Source organism: Pristiophorus japonicus, chromosome 28, assembly GCF_044704955.1.
Source record: "Pristiophorus japonicus isolate sPriJap1 chromosome 28, sPriJap1.hap1, whole genome shotgun sequence".
Taxonomy (NCBI): Eukaryota; Metazoa; Chordata; class Chondrichthyes; family Pristiophoridae; genus Pristiophorus; species Pristiophorus japonicus.
Window position 1 is genome coordinate 17219672 of NC_092004.1, and position 16394 is coordinate 17236065.

The following is a 16394-nucleotide window of genomic DNA, read 5'->3' on the forward strand; positions in this document are numbered from 1 at the left end:
TCCAGGCACTCTCTGATTCCGGGATTGTGCACGTTGCTAACTTGAAAATGTGCATTTTTCCGCACTGGCAATGAATTGACTGATAGCCGGGCTGTGATCAGCTCGGTTTGTTCGGGTGATGCCGCGCAAGAACGTACATGGAAGAATAATGATAATTGTGATTGTTCTCACACTGCACTTAAATGTTGGCAAACCGTACAGTGTCAATCAGCAATTGTAGTTCCATATGTACATTTAATGTTCTGCTGAAGTCTTCATAAAGACACAAAGATTGCACACCAGGCTAGATCTCACAGTGTTGAAGACACAGTGAAATATACTGGAGAGTTTATAACTGATTCAGAACATAACATGTCAGTAAAATTCCCCGTTCTGTTCTCGGCACTGATGGGTTGTGAAAAGGAGACGGGCCGAAGTCCTATTGAGCCGCACTGACCCCGAGCCAAGGTGAAATTAAAGCAGGTTCAGTACTTAGCAGTGATATGATGAAGAGAGATAAGAGTCGCGAATCAAGGAGAGATTTAACGTTAGTGATGGTGAATCTCGGTTTGATGAAAAACTCCATGAATTCTCTGCCGGGAAATTCAGATCTTGCAAATCGCCTGTGAACGCGAAACATTGACACGCAGTGAGCCAATATGCAATATAGAAGGGGCCCAGGCCAAATGAATGCTCAAGGATACGTTATCGGTCCCCATGGTCCAGGCATTCCCTGATTCCAGTCTTGCACACTTTGCGAAGTTTAAAATGCTGAATATTTCCACAGTGGCAATGCTTTGATTGATGATAAGCTCGAGTGATGTGGCGCAAATAGGTACCTGGAAGACTAAAGAAAGCCATGATTGGCAAAATTTACGTTGTCTTTCAGCAATTGTAGTTCCACTTGTTGAGCGAGATCTTGTCATTTAGTGCAGACTTTAAAACAGAAGTGTCTGTTGTATCACGACGCGCTGCTGATGATTGGGGCAACAACAGCAAGGTGAGCTGCAAGCTTGTTCAGGAGCAGCATTGCATTTCGAAGCAACGCAAATACAATGTTCCCTGAACGAGAATCGAACCCAGGCCGCGGCGGTGAGAGCGCCGAATCCTAACCACTAGACCACCAGGGAAGCTGCAGCAAACGTCTGTGCCAGCAAACAGACCAACCTAGTCTTTCCTCCTTGCTTTTTCGAAATTTTCATCACATTCGCGCCAGGGAAAACTGTTCGCAGCAAAAAGCAGTTTTTGTGGAGAACACCAAAGACATGTCCGCGCAATCACAGCGTTAAGTGCGGCTAGGCATCCACTGAAATCCATTTCATTCTCTCCTTTTTCCGGGAATTTTCACTCTCGGTACCGTGTGCACATTTCATTTGGTGTTTTTGTCCTGAACTGAAGCCTTTTGCCCATCAAGGGCGACAGAACCGTTCTGTCTGTCTGTTCTGCTTTTGACCATTGCCGGGAACTGGTCTCCAGTTCATCGGTTATCAGCAAAGCAAGAAACACGTTATGAACAGAAAGTTGTGCTCTGCACACCGTCGGCAAAGAAGCAATGGCTGTTATTCCAAATAAGTCCCATCCCTTGGGATTGCGTGTGGATTTGTTTCGTTATGAAGATTTGATTGTAAATGTTACTAAAAACCGAATAAATATTATGAAAAATTGCGATGGCCCATACGGGGATCGGGCCCGCGCTCTTGGCTTTATTAATACCACGCCCTAAACGACCGATTTAAACGGCAACAAAATGCCCTAGGGCTCCGTGAAAGCCCAGCCTGAGATGATTTTGTATCCGGCACACACTGGGTGATAGATTTACTGCATAAGAATTGAACACATCGCATCGCTTAAACATTGTTCACTCTTCATATACAAAACTGGGCAGAGTATAACTAGAAAGTAACAGAAAAAGAGCGCTGAATCTAAAAAAAGTCATGTCGAAAATTAGTATCACGCAACCGCTGAACAGCCCATCCCTCAAGCACTGTCTCGATTTCAAACCAGCTTCTCCCCTGAAAATGAAGGAAACGCAAAATCACGAGATATTGCCCAAACCCGGGATTGAACCAGGGACCTTTAGATCTTCAGTCTAACGCTCTCCCAACTGAGCTATTTCGGCCCGACAGAAAACGCAGCAAACCTTTCTCGCACCTTTTTGAAAGAAAACTTAAACCCCGGTAGGAATAGCCCCGCACACTCAGTCCTCATTTCGGGGCAATGGCTCTCAAACACATCTCGGAGCTCGGGATGTGTTCATGTAATGTATAATGATATTGAAAATCTTTATGCTCATGTTAATTTATCACTGCCCACGATCCAGGCACTCTCTGATTCCGGGTTGTGCACGTTGCTAACTTGAAAATGTGCATTTTTCCGCACTGGCAATGAATTGACTGATAGCCGGGCTGTGATCAGCTCGGTTTGTTAGGGTGATGCCGCGCAAGAACGTACATGGAAGAATAATGATAATTGTGATTGTTCTCACACTGCACTTAAATGTTGGCAAACCGTACAGTGTCAATCAGCAATTGTAGTTCCATATGTACATTTAATGTTCTGCTGAAGTCTTCATAAAGACACAAAGATTGCACACCAGGCTAGATCTCACAGTGTTGAAGACACAGTGAAATATACTGGAGAGTTTATAACTGATTCAGAACATAACATGTCAGTAAAATTCCCCGTTCTGTTCTCGGCACTGATGGGTTGTCAAAAGGAGACGGGCCGAAGTCCTATTGAGCCGCACTGACCCCGAGCCAAGGTGAAATTAAAGCAGGTTCAGTACTTAGCAGTGATATGATGAAGAGAGATAAGAGTCGCGAATCAAGGAGAGATTTAACGTTAGTGATGGTGAATCTCGGTTTGATGAAAAACTCCATGAATTCTCTGCCGGGAAATTCAGATCTTGCAAATCGCCTGTGAACGCGAAACATTGACACGCAGTGAGCCAATGTGCAATATAGAAGGGGCCCAGGCCAAATGAATGCTCAAGGATACGTTATCGGTCCCCATGGTCCAGGCATTCCCTGATTCCAGTCTTGCACACTTTGCGAAGTTTAAAATGCTGAATATTTCCACAGTGGCAATGCTTTGATTGATGATAAGCTCGAGTGATGTGGCGCAAATAGGTACCTGGAAGACTAAAGAAAGCCATGATTGGCAAAATTTACGTTGTCTTTCAGCAATTGTAGTTCCACTTGTTGAGCGAGATCTTGTCATTTAGTGCAGACTTTAAAACAGAAGTGTCTGTTGTATCACGACGCGCTGCTGATGATTGGGGCAACAACAGCAAGGTGAGCTGCAAGCTTGTTCAGGAGCAGCATTGCATTTCGAAGCAACGCAAATACAATGTTCCCTGAACGAAAATCGAACCCGGGCCGCGGCGGTGAGAGCGCCGAATCCTAACCACTAGACCACCAGGGAAGCTGCAGCAAACGTCTGTGCCAGCAAACAGACCAACCTAGTCTTTCCTCCTTGCTTTTTCGAAATTTTCATCACATTCGCGCCAGGGAAAACTGTTCGCAGCAAAAAGCAGTTTTTGTGGAGAACACCAAAGACATGTCCGCGCAATCACAGCGTTAAGTGCGGCTAGGCATCCACTGAAATCCATTTCATTCTCTCCTTTTTCCGGGAATTTTCACTCTCGGTACCGTGTGCACATTTCATTTGGTGTTTTTGTCCTGAACTGAAGCCTTTTGCCCATCAAGGGCGACAGAACCGTTCTGTCTGTCTGTTCTGCTTTTGACCATTGCCGGGAACTGGTCTCCAGTTCATCGGTTATCAGCAAAGCAAGAAACACGTTATGAACAGAAAGTTGTGCTCTGCACACCGTCGGCAAAGAAGCAATGGCTGTTATTCCAAATAATTCCCATCCCTTGGGATTGCGTGTGGATTTGTTTCGTTATGAAGATTTGATTGTAAATGTTACTAAAAACCGAATAAATATTATGAAAAATTGCGATGGCCCATACGGGGATCGGGCCCGCGCTCTTGGCTTTATTAATACCACGCCCTAAACGACCGATTTAAACGGCAACAACATGCCCTAGGGCTCCGTGAAAGCCCAGCCTGAGATGATTTTGTATCCGGCACACACTGGGTGATAGATTTACTGCATAAGAATTGAACACATCGCATCGCTTAAACATTGTTCACTCTTCATATACAAAACTGGGCAGAGTATAACTAGAAAGTAACAGAAAAAGAGCGCTGAATCTAAAAATAGTCATGTCGAAAATTAGTATCACGCAACCGCTGAACAGCCCATCCCTCAAGCACTGTCTCGATATCAAACCAGCTTCTCCCCTGAAAATGAAGGAAACGCAAAATAACCAGATATTGCCGAAACCCGGGATTGAACCAGGGACCTTTAGATCTTCAGTCTAACGCTCTCCCAACTGAGCTATTTCGGCCCGACAGAAAACGCAGCAAACCTTTCTCGCACCTTTTTGAAAGAAAACTTAAACCCCGGTAGGAATAGCCCCGCACACTCAGTCCTCATTTCGGGGCAATGGCTCGCAAACACATCTCGGAGCTCGGGATGTGTTCATGTAATGTATAATGATATTGAAAATCTTTATGCTCATGTTAATTTATCACTGCCCACGATCCAGGCACTCTCTGATTCCGGGATTGTGCACGTTGCTAACTTGAAAATGTGCATTTTTCCGCACTGGCAATGAATTGACTGATAGCCGGGCTGTGATCAGCTCGGTTTGTTAGGGTGATGCCGCGCAAGAAGGTACATGGAAGAATAATGATAATTGTGATTGTTCTCACACTGCACTTAAATGTTGGCAAACCGTACAGTGTCAATCAGCAATTGTAGTTCCATATGTACATTTAATGTTCTGCTGAAGTCTTCATAAAGACACATAGATTGCACACCAGGCTAGATCTCACAGTGTTGAAGACACAGTGAAATATACTGGAGAGTTTATAACTGATTCAGAACATAACATGTCAGTAAAATTCCCCGTTCTGTTCTCGGCACTGATGGGTTGTGAAAAGGAGACGGGCCGAAGTCCTATTGAGCCGCACTGACCCCGAGCCAAGGTGACATTAAAGCAGGTTCAGTACTTAGCAGTGATATGATGAAGAGAGATAAGAGTCGCGAATCAAGGAGAGATTTAACGTTAGTGATGGTGAATCTCGGTTTGATGAAAAACTCCATGAATTCTCTGCCGGGAAATTCAGATCTTGCAAATCGCCTGTGAACGCGAAACATTGACACGCAGTGAGCCAATGTGCAATATAGAAGGGGCCCAGGCCAAATGAATGCTCAAGGATACGTTATCGGTCCCCATGGTCCAGGCATTCCCTGATTCCAGTCTTGCACACTTTGCGAAGTTTAAAATGCTGAATATTTCCACAGTGGCAATGCTTTGATTGATGATAAGCTCGAGTGATGTGGCGCAAATAGGTACCTGGAAGACTAAAGAAAGCCATGATTGGCAAAATTTACGTTGTCTTTCAGCAATTGTAGTTCCACTTGTTGAGCGAGATCTTGTCATTTAGTGCAGACTTTAAAACAGAAGTGTCTGTTGTATCACGACGCGCTGCTGATGATTGGGGCAACAACAGCAAGGTGAGCTGCAAGCTTGTTCAGGAGCAGCATTGCATTTCGAAGCAACGCAAATACAATGTTCCCTGAACGAGAATCGAACCCAGGCCGCGGCGGTGAGAGCGCCGAATCCTAACCACTAGACCACCAGGGAAGCTGCTGCAAACGTCTGTGCCAGCAAACAGACCAACCCAGTCTTTCCTCCTTGCTTTTTCGAAACTTTCATCACATTCGCGCCAGGGAAAACTGTTCACAGCAAAAAGCAGTTTTTGTGGAGAACACCAAAGACATGTCCGCGCAATCACAGCGTTAAGTGCGGCTAGGCATCCACTGAAATCCATTTCATTCTCTCCTTTTTCCGGGAATTTTCACTCTCGGTACCGTGTGAACATTTCATTTGGTGTTTTTGATCTGAACTGAAGCCTTTTGCCCATCAAGGGCGACAGAACCGTTCTGTCTGTCTGTTCTGCTTTTAACCATTGCCGGGAACTGGTCTCCAGTTTATCGGTTATCAGCAAAGCAAGAAACACGTTATGAACAGAAAGTTGTGCTCTGCACACCGTCGGCAAAGAAGCAATGGCTGTTATTCCAAATAAGTCCCATCCCTTGTGATTGCGTGTGGATTTGTTTCGTTATGAAGATTTGATTGTAAATGTTACTAAAAACCGAATAAAAATTATGAAAAATTGCGATGGCCCATACGGGGATCGGGCCCGCGCTCTTGGCTTTATTAATACCACGTCCTAAACGACCGATTTAAACGGCAACAAAATGCCCTAGGACTCCGTGAAAGCCCAGCCTGAGATGATTTTGTATCCGGCACACACTGGGTGATAGAGTTACTGCATAAGAATTGAACACATCGCATCGCTTAAACATTGTTCATTCTTCATATACAAAACTGGGCAGAGTATAACTAGAAAGTAACAGAAAAAGAGCGCTGAATCTAAAAAAAGTCATGTCGAAAATTAGTATCACGCAACCGCTGAACAGCCCATCCCTCAAGCACTGTCTCGATATCAAACCAGCTTCTCCCCTGAAAATGAAGGAAACGCAAAACCACCAGATATTGCCGAAACCCGGGATTGAACCAGGGACCTTTAGATCTTCAGTCTAACGCTCTCCCAACTGAGCTATTTCGGCCCGACAGAAAACGAAGCAAAACTTTCTCGCACCTTTTTGAAAGAAAACTTAAACCCCGGTCGGAATAGCCCCGCACACTCAGTCCTCATTTCGGGGCAATGGCTCGCAAACACATCTCGGAGCTCGGGATGTGTTCATGTAATGTATAATGATATTGAAAATCTTTATGCTCATGTTAATTTATCACTGCCCACGATCCAGGCACTCTCTGATTCCGGGATTGTGCACGTTGCTAACTTGAAAATGTGCATTTTTCCGCACTGGCAATGAATTGACTGATAGCCGGGCTGTGATCAGCTCGGTTTGTTAGGGTGATGCCGCGCAAGAAGGTACATGGAAGAATAATGATCATTGTGATTGTTCTCACACTGCACTTAAATGTTGGCAAACCGTACAGTGTCAATCAGCAATTGTAGTTCCATATGTACGTTTAATGTTCTGCTGAAGTGTTCATAAAGACACAAAGATTGCACACCAGGCTAGATCTCACAGTGTTGAAGACACAGTGAAATATACTGGAGAGTTTATAACTGATTCAGAACATAACATGTCAGTAAAATTCCCCGTTCTGTTCTCGGCACTGATGGGTTGTCAAAAGGAGACGGGCCGAAGTCCTATTGAGCCGCACTGACCCCGAGCCAATGTGAAATTAAAGCAGGTTCAGTCCTTAGCAGTGATATGATGAAGAGAGATAAGAGTCGCGAATCAAGGAGAGATTTAACGTTAGTGATGGTGAATCTCGGTTTGATGAAAAACTCCATGAATTCTCTGCCGGGAAATTCAGATCTTGCAAATCGCCTGTGAACGGTAAACATTGACACGCAGTGAGCCAATGTGCAATATAGAAGGGGCCCAGTCCAAATGAATGCTCAAGGATAAGTTATCGGTCCCCATGGTCCAGGCATTCCCTGATTCCAGTCTTGCACACTTTGCGAAGTTTAAAATGCTGAATATTTCCACAGTGGCAATGCTTTGATTGATGATAAGCTCGAGTGATGTGGCGCAAATAGGTACCTGGAAGACTAAAGAAAGCCATGATTGGCAACATTTACGTTGTCTTTCAGCAATTGTAGTTCCACTTGTTGAGCGAGATCTTGTCATTTGGTGCAGACTTGAAAACAGAAGTGTATGTTGTATCACGACGCGCTGCTGATGATTGGGGCAACAACAGCAAGGTGAGCTGCAAGCTTGTTCAAAAGCAGCATTGCATTTCGAAGCAACGCAAATACAATGTTCCCTGAACCCGGGCCGCGGCGGTGAGAGCGCCGAATCCTAACCACTAGACCACCAGGGAAGCTGCTGCAAACGTCTGTGCCAGCAAACAGACCAACCCAGTCTTTCCTCCTTGCTTTTTCGAAATTTTCATCACATTCGCGCCAGGGAAAACTGTTCGCAGCAAAAAGCAGTTTTTGTGGAGAACACCAAAGACATTTCCGCGCAATCACAGCGTTAAGTGCGGCTAGGCATCCACTGAAATCCATTTCATTCTCTCCTTTTTCCGGGAATTTTCACTCTCGGTACCGTGTGAACATTTCATTTGGTGTTTTTGTCCTGAACTGAAGCCTTTTGCCCATCAAGGGCGACAGAACCGTTCTGTCTGTCTGTTCTGCTTTTTACCATTGCCGGGAACTGGTCTCCAGTTCATCGGTTATCAGCAAAGCAAGAAACACGTTATGAACAGAAAGTTGTGCTCTGCACACCGTCGGCAAAGAAGCAATGGCTGTTATTCCAAATAAGTCCCATCCCTTGGGATTGCGTGTGGATTTGTTTCGTTATGAAGATTTGATTGTAAATGTTACTAAAAACCGAATAAAAATTATGAAAAATTGCGATGGCCCATACGGGGATCGGGCCCGCGCTCTTGGCTTTATTAATACCACGCCCTAAACGACCGATTTAAACGGCAACAAAATGCCCTAGGACTCCGTGAAAGCCCAGCCTGAGATGATTTTGTATCCGGCACACACTGGGTGATAGAGTTACTGCATAAGAATTGAACACATCGCATCGCTTAAACATTGTTCATTCTTCATATACAAAACTGGGCAGAGTATAACTAGAAAGTAACAGAAAAAGAGCGCTGAATCTAAAAAAAGTCATGTCGAAAATTAGTATCACGCAACCGCTGAACAGCCCATCCCTCAAGCACTGTCTCGATATCAAACCAGCTTCTCCCCTGAAAATGAAGGAAACGCAAAATCACCAGATATTGCCGAAACCCGGGATTGAACCAGGGACCTTTAGATCTTCAGTCTAACGCTCTCCCAACTGAGCTATTTCGGCCCGACCGAAAACGAAGCAAAACTTTCTCGCACCTTTTTGAAAGAAAACTTAAACCCCGGTCGGAATAGCCCCGCACACTCAGTCCTCATTTCGGGGCAATGGCTCGCAAACACATCTCGGAGCTCGGGATGTGTTCATGTAATGTATAATGATATTGAAAATCTTTATGCTCATGTTAATTTATCACTGCCCACGATCCAGGCACTCTCTGATTCCGGGATTGTGCACGTTGCTAACTTGAAAATGTGCATTTTTCCGCACTGGCAATGAATTGACTGATAGCCGGGCTGTGATCAGCTCGGTTTGTTAGGGTGATGCCGCGCAAGAAGGTACATGGAAGAATAATGATCATTGTGATTGTTCTCACACTGCACTTAAATGTTGGCAAACCGCACAGTGTCAATCAGCAATTGTAGTTCCATATGTACATTTAATGTTCTGCTGAAGTGTTCATAAAGACACAAAGATTGCACACCAGGCTAGATCTCACAGTGTTGAAGACACAGTGAAATATACTGGAGAGTTTATAACTGATTCAGAACATAACATGTCAGTAAAATTCCCCGTTCTGTTCTCGGCACTGATGGGTTGTGAAAAGGAGACGGGCCGAAGTCCTATTGAGCCGCACTGACCCCGAGCCAATGTGAAATTAAAGCAGGTTCAGTCCTTAGCAGTGATATGATGAAGAGAGATAAGAGTCGCGAATCAAGGAGAGATTTAACGTTAGTGATGGTGAATCTCGGTTTGATGAAAAACTCCATGAATTCTCTGCCGGGAAATTCAGATCTTGCAAATCGCCTGTGAACGGTAAACATTGACACGCAGTGAGCCAATGTGCAATATAGAAGGGGCCCAGGCCAAATGAATGCTCAAGGATAAGTTATCGGTCCCCATGGTCCAGGCATTCCCTGATTCCAGTCTTGCACACTATGCGAAGTTTAAAATGCTGAATATTTCCACAGTGGCAATGCTTTGATTGATGATAAGCTCGAGTGATGTGGCGCAAATAGGTACCTGGAAGACTAAAGAAAGCCATGATTGGCAACATTTACGTTGTCTTTCAGCAATTGTAGTTCCACTTGTTGAGCGAGATCTTGTCATTTAGTGCAGACTTTAAAACAGAAGTGTATGTTGTATCACGACGCGCTGCTGATGATTGGGGCAACAACAGCAAGGTGAGCTGCAAGCTTGTTCAAAAGCAGCATTGCATTTCGAAGCAACGCAAATACAATGTTCCTTGACCGGGAATCGAAACGGGTCCGCGGCGGTGAGAGCGCCGAATCCTAACCACTAGACCACCAGGGAAGCTGCTGCAAACGTCTGTGCCAGCAAACAGACCAACCCAGTCTTTCCTCCTTGCTTTTTCGAAACTTTCATCACATTCGCGCCAGGGAAAACTGTTCACAGCAAAAAGCAGTTTTTGTGGAGAACACCAAAGACATGTCCGCGCAATCACAGCGTTAAGTGCGGCTAGGCATCCACTGAAATCCATTTCATTCTCTCCTTTTTCCGGGAATTTTCACTCTCGGTACCGTGTGCACATTTCATTTGGTGTTTTTGTCCTGAACTGAAGCCTTTTGCCCATCAAGGGCGACAGAACCGTTCTGTCTGTCTGTTCTGCTTTTGACCATTGCCGGGAACTGGTCTCCAGTTCATCGGTTATCAGCAAAGCAAGAAACACGTTATGAACAGAAAGTTGTGCTCTGCACACCGTCGGCAAAGAAGCAATGGCTGTTATTCCAAATAATTCCCATCCCTTGGGATTGCGTGTGGATTTGTTTCGTTATGAAGATTTGATTGTAAATGTTACTAAAAACCGAATAAATATTATGAAAAATTGCGATGGCCCATACGGGGATCGGGCCCGCGCTCTTGGCTTTATTAATACCACGCCCTAAACGACCGATTTAAACGGCAACAACATGCCCTAGGGCTCCGTGAAAGCCCAGCCTGAGATGATTTTGTATCCGGCACACACTGGGTGATAGATTTACTGCATAAGAATTGAACACATCGCATCGCTTAAACATTGTTCACTCTTCATATACAAAACTGGGCAGAGTATAACTAGAAAGTAACAGAAAAAGAGCGCTGAATCTAAAAATAGTCATGTCGAAAATTAGTATCACGCAACCGCTGAACAGCCCATCCCTCAAGCACTGTCTCGATATCAAACCAGCTTCTCCCCTGAAAATGAAGGAAACGCAAAATCACCAGATATTGCCGAAACCCGGGATTGAACCAGGGACCTTTAGATCTTCAGTCTAACGCTCTCCCAACTGAGCTATTTCGGCCCGACAGAAAACGCAGCAAACCTTTCTCGCACCTTTTTGAAAGAAAACTTAAACCCCGGTAGGAATAGCCCCGCACACTCAGTCCTCATTTCGGGGCAATGGCTCGCAAACACATCTCGGAGCTCGGGATGTGTTCATGTAATGTATAATGATATTGAAAATCTTTATGCTCATGTTAATTTATCACTGCCCACGATCCAGGCACTCTCTGATTCCGGGATTGTGCACGTTGCTAACTTGAAAATGTGCATTTTTCCGCACTGGCAATGAATTGACTGATAGCCGGGCTGTGATCAGCTCGGTTTGTTAGGGTGATGCCGCGCAAGAAGGTACATGGAAGAATAATGATAATTGTGATTGTTCTCACACTGCACTTAAATGTTGGCAAACCGTACAGTGTCAATCAGCAATTGTAGTTCCATATGTACATTTAATGTTCTGCTGAAGTCTTCATAAAGACACATAGATTGCACACCAGGCTAGATCTCACAGTGTTGAAGACACAGTGAAATATACTGGAGAGTTTATAACTGATTCAGAACATAACATGTCAGTAAAATTCCCCGTTCTGTTCTCGGCACTGATGGGTTGTGAAAAGGAGACGGGCCGAAGTCCTATTGAGCCGCACTGACCCCGAGCCAAGGTGACATTAAAGCAGGTTCAGTACTTAGCAGTGATATGATGAAGAGAGATAAGAGTCGCGAATCAAGGAGAGATTTAACGTTAGTGATGGTGAATCTCGGTTTGATGAAAAACTCCATGAATTCTCTGCCGGGAAATTCAGATCTTGCAAATCGCCTGTGAACGCGAAACATTGACACGCAGTGAGCCAATGTGCAATATAGAAGGGGCCCAGGCCAAATGAATGCTCAAGGATACGTTATCGGTCCCCATGGTCCAGGCATTCCCTGATTCCAGTCTTGCACACTTTGCGAAGTTTAAAATGCTGAATATTTCCACAGTGGCAATGCTTTGATTGATGATAAGCTCGAGTGATGTGGCGCAAATAGGTACCTGGAAGACTAAAGAAAGCCATGATTGGCAAAATTTACGTTGTCTTTCAGCAATTGTAGTTCCACTTGTTGAGCGAGATCTTGTCATTTAGTGCAGACTTTAAAACAGAAGTGTCTGTTGTATCACGACGCGCTGCTGATGATTGGGGCAACAACAGCAAGGTGAGCTGCAAGCTTGTTCAGGAGCAGCATTGCATTTCGAAGCAACGCAAATACAATGTTCCCTGAACGAGAATCGAACCCAGGCCGCGGCGGTGAGAGCGCCGAATCCTAACCACTAGACCACCAGGGAAGCTGCTGCAAACGTCTGTGCCAGCAAACAGACCAACCCAGTCTTTCCTCCTTGCTTTTTCGAAACTTTCATCACATTCGCGCCAGGGAAAACTGTTCACAGCAAAAAGCAGTTTTTGTGGAGAACACCAAAGACATGTCCGCGCAATCACAGCGTTAAGTGCGGCTAGGCATCCACTGAAATCCATTTCATTCTCTCCTTTTTCCGGGAATTTTCACTCTCGGTACCGTGTGAACATTTCATTTGGTGTTTTTGATCTGAACTGAAGCCTTTTGCCCATCAAGGGCGACAGAACCGTTCTGTCTGTCTGTTCTGCTTTTAACCATTGCCGGGAACTGGTCTCCAGTTTATCGGTTATCAGCAAAGCAAGAAACACGTTATGAACAGAAAGTTGTGCTCTGCACACCGTCGGCAAAGAAGCAATGGCTGTTATTCCAAATAAGTCCCATCCCTTGTGATTGCGTGTGGATTTGTTTCGTTATGAAGATTTGATTGTAAATGTTACTAAAAACCGAATAAAAATTATGAAAAATTGCGATGGCCCATACGGGGATCGGGCCCGCGCTCTTGGCTTTATTAATACCACGTCCTAAACGACCGATTTAAACGGCAACAAAATGCCCTAGGACTCCGTGAAAGCCCAGCCTGAGATGATTTTGTATCCGGCACACACTGGGTGATAGAGTTACTGCATAAGAATTGAACACATCGCATCGCTTAAACATTGTTCATTCTTCATATACAAAACTGGGCAGAGTATAACTAGAAAGTAACAGAAAAAGAGCGCTGAATCTAAAAAAAGTCATGTCGAAAATTAGTATCACGCAACCGCTGAACAGCCCATCCCTCAAGCACTGTCTCGATATCAAACCAGCTTCTCCCCTGAAAATGAAGGAAACGCAAAACCACCAGATATTGCCGAAACCCGGGATTGAACCAGGGACCTTTAGATCTTCAGTCTAACGCTCTCCCAACTGAGCTATTTCGGCCCGACAGAAAACGAAGCAAAACTTTCTCGCACCTTTTTGAAAGAAAACTTAAACCCCGGTCGGAATAGCCCCGCACACTCAGTCCTCATTTCGGGGCAATGGCTCGCAAACACATCTCGGAGCTCGGGATGTGTTCATGTAATGTATAATGATATTGAAAATCTTTATGCTCATGTTAATTTATCACTGCCCACGATCCAGGCACTCTCTGATTCCGGGATTGTGCACGTTGCTAACTTGAAAATGTGCATTTTTCCGCACTGGCAATGAATTGACTGATAGCCGGGCTGTGATCAGCTCGGTTTGTTAGGGTGATGCCGCGCAAGAAGGTACATGGAAGAATAATGATCATTGTGATTGTTCTCACACTGCACTTAAATGTTGGCAAACCGTACAGTGTCAATCAGCAATTGTAGTTCCATATGTACGTTTAATGTTCTGCTGAAGTGTTCATAAAGACACAAAGATTGCACACCAGGCTAGATCTCACAGTGTTGAAGACACAGTGAAATATACTGGAGAGTTTATAACTGATTCAGAACATAACATGTCAGTAAAATTCCCCGTTCTGTTCTCGGCACTGATGGGTTGTCAAAAGGAGACGGGCCGAAGTCCTATTGAGCCGCACTGACCCCGAGCCAATGTGAAATTAAAGCAGGTTCAGTCCTTAGCAGTGATATGATGAAGAGAGATAAGAGTCGCGAATCAAGGAGAGATTTAACGTTAGTGATGGTGAATCTCGGTTTGATGAAAAACTCCATGAATTCTCTGCCGGGAAATTCAGATCTTGCAAATCGCCTGTGAACGGTAAACATTGACACGCAGTGAGCCAATGTGCAATATAGAAGGGGCCCAGTCCAAATGAATGCTCAAGGATAAGTTATCGGTCCCCATGGTCCAGGCATTCCCTGATTCCAGTCTTGCACACTTTGCGAAGTTTAAAATGCTGAATATTTCCACAGTGGCAATGCTTTGATTGATGATAAGCTCGAGTGATGTGGCGCAAATAGGTACCTGGAAGACTAAAGAAAGCCATGATTGGCAACATTTACGTTGTCTTTCAGCAATTGTAGTTCCACTTGTTGAGCGAGATCTTGTCATTTGGTGCAGACTTGAAAACAGAAGTGTATGTTGTATCACGACGCGCTGCTGATGATTGGGGCAACAACAGCAAGGTGAGCTGCAAGCTTGTTCAAAAGCAGCATTGCATTTCGAAGCAACGCAAATACAATGTTCCCTGAACCCGGGCCGCGGCGGTGAGAGCGCCGAATCCTAACCACTAGACCACCAGGGAAGCTGCTGCAAACGTCTGTGCCAGCAAACAGACCAACCCAGTCTTTCCTCCTTGCTTTTTCGAAATTTTCATCACATTCGCGCCAGGGAAAACTGTTCGCAGCAAAAAGCAGTTTTTGTGGAGAGCACCAAAGACATTTCCGCGCAATCACAGCGTTAAGTGCGGCTAGGCATCCACTGAAATCCATTTCATTCTCTCCTTTTTCCGGGAATTTTCACTCTCGGTACCGTGTGAACATTTCATTTGGTGTTTTTGTCCTGAACTGAAGCCTTTTGCCCATCAAGGGCGACAGAACCGTTCTGTCTGTCTGTTCTGCTTTTTACCATTGCCGGGAACTGGTCTCCAGTTCATCGGTTATCAGCAAAGCAAGAAACACGTTATGAACAGAAAGTTGTGCTCTGCACACCGTCGGCAAAGAAGCAATGGCTGTTATTCCAAATAAGTCCCATCCCTTGGGATTGCGTGTGGATTTGTTTCGTTATGAAGATTTGATTGTAAATGTTACTAAAAACCGAATAAAAATTATGAAAAATTGCGATGGCCCATACGGGGATCGGGCCCGCGCTCTTGGCTTTATTAATACCACGCCCTAAACGACCGATTTAAACGGCAACAAAATGCCCTAGGACTCCGTGAAAGCCCAGCCTGAGATGATTTTGTATCCGGCACACACTGGGTGATAGAGTTACTGCATAAGAATTGAACACATCGCATCGCTTAAACATTGTTCATTCTTCATATACAAAACTGGGCAGAGTATAACTAGAAAGTAACAGAAAAAGAGCGCTGAATCTAAAAAAAGTCATGTCGAAAATTAGTATCACGCAACCGCTGAACAGCCCATCCCTCAAGCACTGTCTCGATATCAAACCAGCTTCTCCCCTGAAAATGAAGGAAACGCAAAATCACCAGATATTGCCGAAACCCGGGATTGAACCAGGGACCTTTAGATCTTCAGTCTAACGCTCTCCCAACTGAGCTATTTCGGCCCGACAGAAAACGAAGCAAAACTTTCTCGCACCTTTTTGAAAGAAAACTTAAACCCCGGTCGGAATAGCCCCGCACACTCAGTCCTCATTTCGGGGCAATGGCTCGCAAACACATCTCGGAGCTCGGGATGTGTTCATGTAATGTATAATGATATTGAAAATCTTTATGCTCATGTTAATTTATCACTGCCCACGATCCAGGCACTCTCTGATTCCGGGATTGTGCACGTTGCTAACTTGAAAATGTGCATTTTTCCGCACTGGCAATGAATTGACTGATAGCCGGGCTGTGATCAGCTCGGTTTGTTAGGGTGATGCCGCGCAAGAAGGTACATGGAAGAATAATGATCATTGTGATTGTTCTCACACTGCACTTAAATGTTGGCAAACCGTACAGTGTCAATCAGCAATTGTAGTTCCATATGTACATTTAATGTTCTGCTGAAGTGTTCATAAAGACACAAAGATTGCACACCAGGCTAGATCTCACAGTGTTGAAGACACAGTGAAATATACTGGAGAGTTTATAACTGATTCAGAACATAACATGTCAGT

The 16394-nt window shown here is 44.8% G+C and overlaps 7 non-coding genes across 7 annotated transcripts; all 7 read right to left on the minus strand.

Moving 5' to 3' along the window:
* Window positions 1–2025: 2025 nt before the first annotated feature.
* On the minus strand, window positions 2026–2098 carry trnaf-gaa (transfer RNA phenylalanine (anticodon GAA)). The gene has a single exon. It is a non-coding gene; the product is annotated as a tRNA-Phe (tRNA).
* A 2220-nt stretch (window positions 2099–4318) lies between these two features.
* Window positions 4319–4391, minus strand: trnaf-gaa (transfer RNA phenylalanine (anticodon GAA)). The gene has a single exon. It is a non-coding gene; the product is annotated as a tRNA-Phe (tRNA).
* Window positions 4392–6612: 2221 nt separating this feature from the next.
* trnaf-gaa (transfer RNA phenylalanine (anticodon GAA)) lies at window positions 6613–6685 on the minus strand. The gene has a single exon. It is a non-coding gene; the product is annotated as a tRNA-Phe (tRNA).
* A 2210-nt stretch (window positions 6686–8895) lies between these two features.
* trnaf-gaa (transfer RNA phenylalanine (anticodon GAA)) lies at window positions 8896–8968 on the minus strand. The gene has a single exon. It is a non-coding gene; the product is annotated as a tRNA-Phe (tRNA).
* A 2221-nt stretch (window positions 8969–11189) lies between these two features.
* On the minus strand, window positions 11190–11262 carry trnaf-gaa (transfer RNA phenylalanine (anticodon GAA)). The gene has a single exon. It is a non-coding gene; the product is annotated as a tRNA-Phe (tRNA).
* Window positions 11263–13483: 2221 nt separating this feature from the next.
* Window positions 13484–13556, minus strand: trnaf-gaa (transfer RNA phenylalanine (anticodon GAA)). Its single transcript has one exon. It is a non-coding gene; the product is annotated as a tRNA-Phe (tRNA).
* Window positions 13557–15766: 2210 nt separating this feature from the next.
* trnaf-gaa (transfer RNA phenylalanine (anticodon GAA)) lies at window positions 15767–15839 on the minus strand. The gene has a single exon. It is a non-coding gene; the product is annotated as a tRNA-Phe (tRNA).
* Between the last annotated feature and the right edge of the window lie 555 nt (window positions 15840–16394).